Genomic DNA, 6,438 nt, shown 5'->3' with positions numbered 1-6,438 from the left:
CAAACTGGACCTGGCACCGCGAATGCACATAATTGCAGACCTCAACAAAGAGAAGCTCAATTTACATCTCAGCCATCCCATCACTATTCCATAGGAAAGACTGTGCTTTGCACTCAAAAGGTTGGCCAATCTCTTATAAAACTGAGTAGCAGCATCACCCATTCCACCAGTAGTAGTAAAAATTAAGGGAGTAAATGAGGCATTCTCTACTTCATGAACCCGTTGTTGGTATTCACGTCTCTTTTCCTTGTCATGACGTCGGTATGCAGAGTGTAGGGGTTGATTTGAGGGTGCACTAGGGTTAAAAATTCTGACATCAAAGTATGACCTCTCAAATCGTCCTCCCCAAAAACCATTAGCTGCAATGTCGAGCCTTGCGTTATCATCACGATTAGCTGTTTTGTATTGAAGGGTCTCACCAGAAAGAGCCACCCTAATAGAACATTCAGCTAGTTCATGACTTACCCTATTAGGCCACTCCAATTGGTAATTATGTTTCTGGTCCTTTGAAAATCAGTTTTAGGTGCGGGCGGGCGGAATTCAGCAACAATGAAATGACTGCTCGATTAGAGTATTTTGTGATTTACTGACTGTTCTATTAGAGTATATCGATCTGTACTATGCACTCTGCCCATTTCTTGAAGGTTTTCACTGATAAAATACAAATTATGATACTTAGATAGTTAGATTTAGCATACTTGTTGCAGCCCAATATTTGTTTCTGGGATCCAGGTTTTTCAAAAAGTTGATGCAGGCATTTTACCGATGTATTTCTGAAATTTCACATTCTCCAAAAAGGGATGCGGGCGGTGGACCAGAAACATAATTACCAATTGGAGTGGCCTTATAGATTTCTATTACATTGCAAGTTATGCTGTAGGGTAATATTGTAGACAGTTCAGCTACAAGCAAGTCACCCTGTAGAGAGTTCAGCTACAAATATATTACTGTATAATTATTACAAGTCACACTGAAGAGAGTTCAACTATCAACAAGTCATGCACCCTGTAGAGAGTTTAGCTAAAAACAATTCACTCTGTAGAGAATTCTGCTACAAACAAGTCTTCATGCAGAGAGTTTAACAACCAAAATCCACCCTGTAAAGAGTTCAGCTTTACTAACAAGCTACTCTGTAGAGAGATAAGTTAGAAACAAGAGAGAGCTCAGCTAGAAAATGTCACCTTGTAGAGAGTTCAACTACAAACAAATCACCCTGCAGAGAGTTCAGATACAAACAAATCACATTGTAGAGAGATCAGATAGAAGAAGCCACCTTGTAGAGGATTCAGCTGTGAACTGATCACCCTGTAGAGAGTTCAGCTAGAAACAAATAACCCTGTAGAGAGTTCAGCTACAAACAAATAACCCTGCAGAGAGTTCAGCTGTACACAAATCACCCTGCAGAGAGTTCGGCTACAAAAAAATCACCCTGTAGAGTGTTCAGCTACAAACACATCACAATGTAGTAAAAGATGCTACCTTGTAGAGGGTTCAGCTGTGAACTGGTGACCTTGTAGAGAGTTCAGCTAGAAGTCACCTTGTAGAGAGTTCAGCTAGAAGTCACCTTGTAGAGAGTTCAGCTACAAAGAAAAGATCATGTAGAGAGTTCACACTGCAAACAAATCACCCAGTAGAACGTTCAGCTACGAATAGATCACCTTGTAGAGAGTTCAGCTACAAACAAATCACATTGCAGATAGTTCAGCTACAAACAAGACACCCTGTAGAGAGATCAGCTTGAAGAAGTTACCTTGTAGAGAGTTAAGCTACAAAAAAACCACCATGTAAAGAGTTCAGCTACAAACAAATCATCCTGTAGAGAGATCAGCTAGAAAAAGTCACCTTGTAGAGAGTTCAGCTACAAAGAAACCACCATGTAGAGAGTTCAGCTGCAAACAAATTACCTGTAGAGAGCTCAGCTACAAACAAGTTACCCTATAGATAGATCAGCTAGAAACAAATCATCTTGCAGAGAGTTCAGCTACAAACAAATCATCCTGTAGAGAGTTCAGCTACAAACAAATCACCCTGTAGAGAGATCAGCTAGAAGAGATCACCTTGTAGAGAGTTAAGCTACAAAGAAACCACCATGTAAAGAGTTCAGCTGCAAACAAATTACCTTGTAGAGAGTTCAGCTACAAACAAATCATCCTGTAGAGAGATCAGCTAGAAGAAGTCACTTTGTAGAGAGTTCAGCTACAAAGAAACCACCATGTAGAGAGTTCAGCTGCAAACAAATCACCTGTAGAGAGCTCAGCTACAAACAAGTTACCCTATAAAGAGATCAAATCATCTTGTAGAGAATTTAACTACAAACAAATCACCCTGTAGAGAGTTCAATTACAAACATATAACCCTATAGACAGTACAGCTAGAAACAAGTCACCCTGTAGAGAGATCAGCTAGAAGAAGTTATCTTGTAGAGAGTTCAGCTACAAAGAAACCATCATGTAGTTAGTTCAGCTGCAAACGAATTACCCTGTAGAGAGTTCAGCTACGAAAAGCTCACCCTGTAGATAGTTCAGTTAGAAAAAGTCACCTTGTAGAGAGTTCAGCTACAAAGAAACCACCATGTAGAGAGTTCAGCTGCAAACAAATCACCCTGTAGAGAATTCAGCTGCAAACAAATCATCCTGTAGGAAGATCAGCTAGAAGAAGTTATCTTGTAGAGAGTTCAGCTACAAAGAAACCATCATGTAGAGAGTTCAACTACAAACAAATCACCCTGTAGAGAGTTCAGCTAGAAAAGGTCATCTTGTAGAGAGATCAGCTAGAAGGATCAGAGTTCAGCTACAAACAAATCACCCTGCAGATAGTTCAGCTACAAACAAGTCATCCTGTAGAGAGATCAACTAGAAGGATCACCCTGTAGAGAGTTCAGCTATGAACAAATCACCTTCCAGATAGTTCAGCTACAAACAAATCACTCTGTGGAGAGTTCAGCTACAAAGAAATCACCCTGTATAGAGAGTTCAGCTACTGTGTAAACAAGTTACCCTGTAGAGAGATTGGCTAGAAAAAAAGAAGGAGAGATCAGCTAGAAACAAGTCACCCTGTAGAGAGATCAGCTGGAAACAAATCACCTGTAGAGAGTTCATCTACAAGCAAATCACCCTGTAGAGAGTTCAGCTACATTTCAAGTCACCCAGTAGAGAAATCAGCTACAACCGTAGGGAATAATTGACATGTAATAAATGTATGTATTATGTATATAATTTGTATATTTACTGATAAAATCAGAATTAAAGTATTTAAAATCTACTTCATCTTTTCTTCTTCCTGTGGTAAAGAAAAAAAGATAGGTTAAAAAAGCCTAAAAGCCGGCTATAGGCCGGCTTTGGGGTATACAAATACAAAAAGAAGCGAAATCTAATCCAAAACAGCCAAGCTGTAAAAAGAGGAGTGCGGCCCTCAAAAAGGCTATGGTGAAAAAAGATGTGAAATCCAAGGTGGCGGCCAAGAAATGGCTGTAATGGTAGGTTAATGGTAAAAATTTAATAACGACAATTCAGGTGAATTTTGTGCCAAGACCAAGCAGCACCAAATTCGCCTGAATTATTGTTATTAAATTTTTTACCATTGACCTACGTACCATCACAGCCATTTCTTGGCCGCCACCTTGGATTTCACATCTTTTTCACCATAGCCTTTTTGAGAGCCACACTCCTTTTTTTACAGCTTGGCTGTTTTGGATTAGATTTTAAGTAAGTTGACAAAAGTACACACGAGTTATTACAATTTTCTAAAGTGTGTGAGATGAACAACAAGAAGAAAAAGACTAAGAAGAAAAATACAAAGAAAATATGACAAACTTTGAAGGCACATATCTCAGTGATGGATGGGTGGATTCACCTCAAATTTGGAATGAGAAGTGCCCTACCCCGAGGAAATTTCCACAGCAAAAATGGTTAATTTCTGTTCAGCCATTATCAAGCTATGAATGCATGAAAACGGCTTTTCTTGGTTCCTGTAAAATACATACTTGTCTGTCGCGCGCCTGCACTGGCTTTACTTGGCTGCACAACATACTATCATGTGTCTTGCTTTTGTCATTACGTAAATGTTCTATTAGAGTAGTTAAACAGAACTCTATATAAATGAATGGGCTTCATTTATCCGAACAAATTCACATATCTGAACACTTTTATGATTGAATTGGCACATAGTTGTTCTTATAATTGAGGTCCTACTGTACTAATTGATATTTAATCACTCTACTTCAGTCTGTGAACAATGAATGAATTAGGGATAAAATGTCAATTATATATATATATTTAGTAGTTATAACATGGCTGCGAGGAATTTTGCTGACATACACCCAAAGCCCGAGGGCCGCAGGCCCGAGAGCTGCAGGTGTATATGTCAGCAAAATCCCAAGCAGCCATGGTATAAGTGATATATATCACTTGGGGCGCACTCACCTAATACCGTATAGCGGGAAATTTTCAAAAGGTTAAATTTTCGAAAAATTCGAAAATAACTATGTGTTTTCGAAAATATGTTTTCGAAAATAGTACATCCCGGCTTTGAAGTGACAATCAAAGAAAGTATAGCTAGGTATATGTATATATAAATGATTTTTTCAAGTGCATGCATGCATAGTTTCTACTAATATCAGTTAGCTATAGGCCTAATGTATTATAGCTAGACACTGGGCCACACACAAGTAGCTAGCCATATATAGCTATAACCACCACATGCGCGCATATGAGCGAGCACGAATGACACCACGAATCTTGAAGTCTATAAGAACCCCAGACACCAGAAATTACTAGGAAAGACTATAATTATCAGCAAAAATCTATCTATATGGGCTAAAAAATGCCATGTACGTACTTAGCTATGGCTCAACGCTACTGAGGTAAAGTCTGCCAAACAACATGGTTCAACCTACAAAGGAAGACCCTAGGATAGCTAGATGAGATTCTATCAAAGCCAGATTGGGCGTTTATCTAGCTATACTGAACAATCAAAGCAGCAAATTCTAGCTATGTACTAATGTGATCAACACAACCACTGTTAGCTTCCTCCGTTAATTAATTATCTACGGTGCGGCGCGGTAAAGAGGCATTGTTTCAAAAATATATTTTCGAATTTCCAATCAAGCACTCTTTATCGAAAATTTAACCTTTCGAAAATTTCCCACTATATGGTAGGTGAAAGAATTAACGAGAACTCATCCCGTTTGTTTCATACAGTAGCATCTGAAAATCGATCATGGATTTAAAAGCGTGGGCTAATAGCCATCAAAACGTTGTCCATACATTAAAATGTCATTAATACGTTACTATGCTTCAACACGCTGTGTTAGAAAACTTGCAATTGTGGGATTGAGTTTATATTGTTATCATTTTTGTACTAAGTTAAGCCAACTAACTTCGCTATTGGGACAGTAGGTATGTAAGTTGTTATATTAAGTTAAATACTTAGGACTGTAAGTTACTAACCTATTTCAATGTAGCAGTAGTAGCTTTGCTGCTCCGTGGTCTGTTCAAAGGCTGATACGCGGTGGGTAGAAATACGCATCCACAATTGCCCAAACGATTATTTTATACCTTCATTATCTTTTAGTAACAACCAACTAGTCTATCTTAGCCTATGTACTAAGCTTAGCAACTACTACAAAATCGAGTCCCACAATACAAAGCTCTATGTCGCTCAATATAACGAGTCAAAGAGCATCGATTCTTTGAACTGGCTGGGTATCAAAGTCATTGGCAAACCGCTTTCCCATGATATTTCCCGGGCAATATGCGAGTTAAACACCGAGCGGCGCCTTTGAACGCCCACGCTAAAGTGGTGTATATATATATATATGGGTGCAGGCATAGACAACCTCTCTTATTTCGCTACATTTTAGCTACCCCCTATTTCACCTTTTCGATCCACAATCCAACTTAAAATTTCTAACATTAATTTTTTCTTTTACTTCATAATTATGACTACTGGAGCTGTGCATGTATTGTATGTATTATGGTTGACAAAAAGGCATGTCGTGGGATGAAGCAACATTGAGCAGTGAAAAAATCAACCCTGTAGCCTTATCCATTGTTGATGGCTGGAGGAATCAGTTAGTCAGGCATCGAAGGGTTTGGAATTAGACTAAAGACATTTTGGGCTTGTTTATGCCTAACCAATACTGCCATGCTGGAAAAGTGAGGCTGGTTTCTGGGTGATATTTTTGGTCAGACAAGCCCAAATTTCCATGATTGATCCCTAATAAATTCTTACTCACACTTGTACTTGTGGACCCTTGACACACAATTACTGTATATATAATATATGTAGTATAGTAGCAAATTGATTCAACAATCAGGCACCCAGTTATTGTACCCCTAGAAATAACACACATCAACTACCAATTTGTTTGTAACAATGCATATATTTCATATGTCACCAATTATTAATTTTAAGTATCCATGCTAGGAATCAGTGCTC

Source organism: Dysidea avara, chromosome 5 (genome assembly GCF_963678975.1).
Source record: "Dysidea avara chromosome 5, odDysAvar1.4, whole genome shotgun sequence".
Lineage (NCBI taxonomy): Eukaryota > Metazoa > Porifera > Demospongiae > Dictyoceratida > Dysideidae > Dysidea > Dysidea avara.
Note: the sequence above shows the minus strand (reverse complement) of the source record.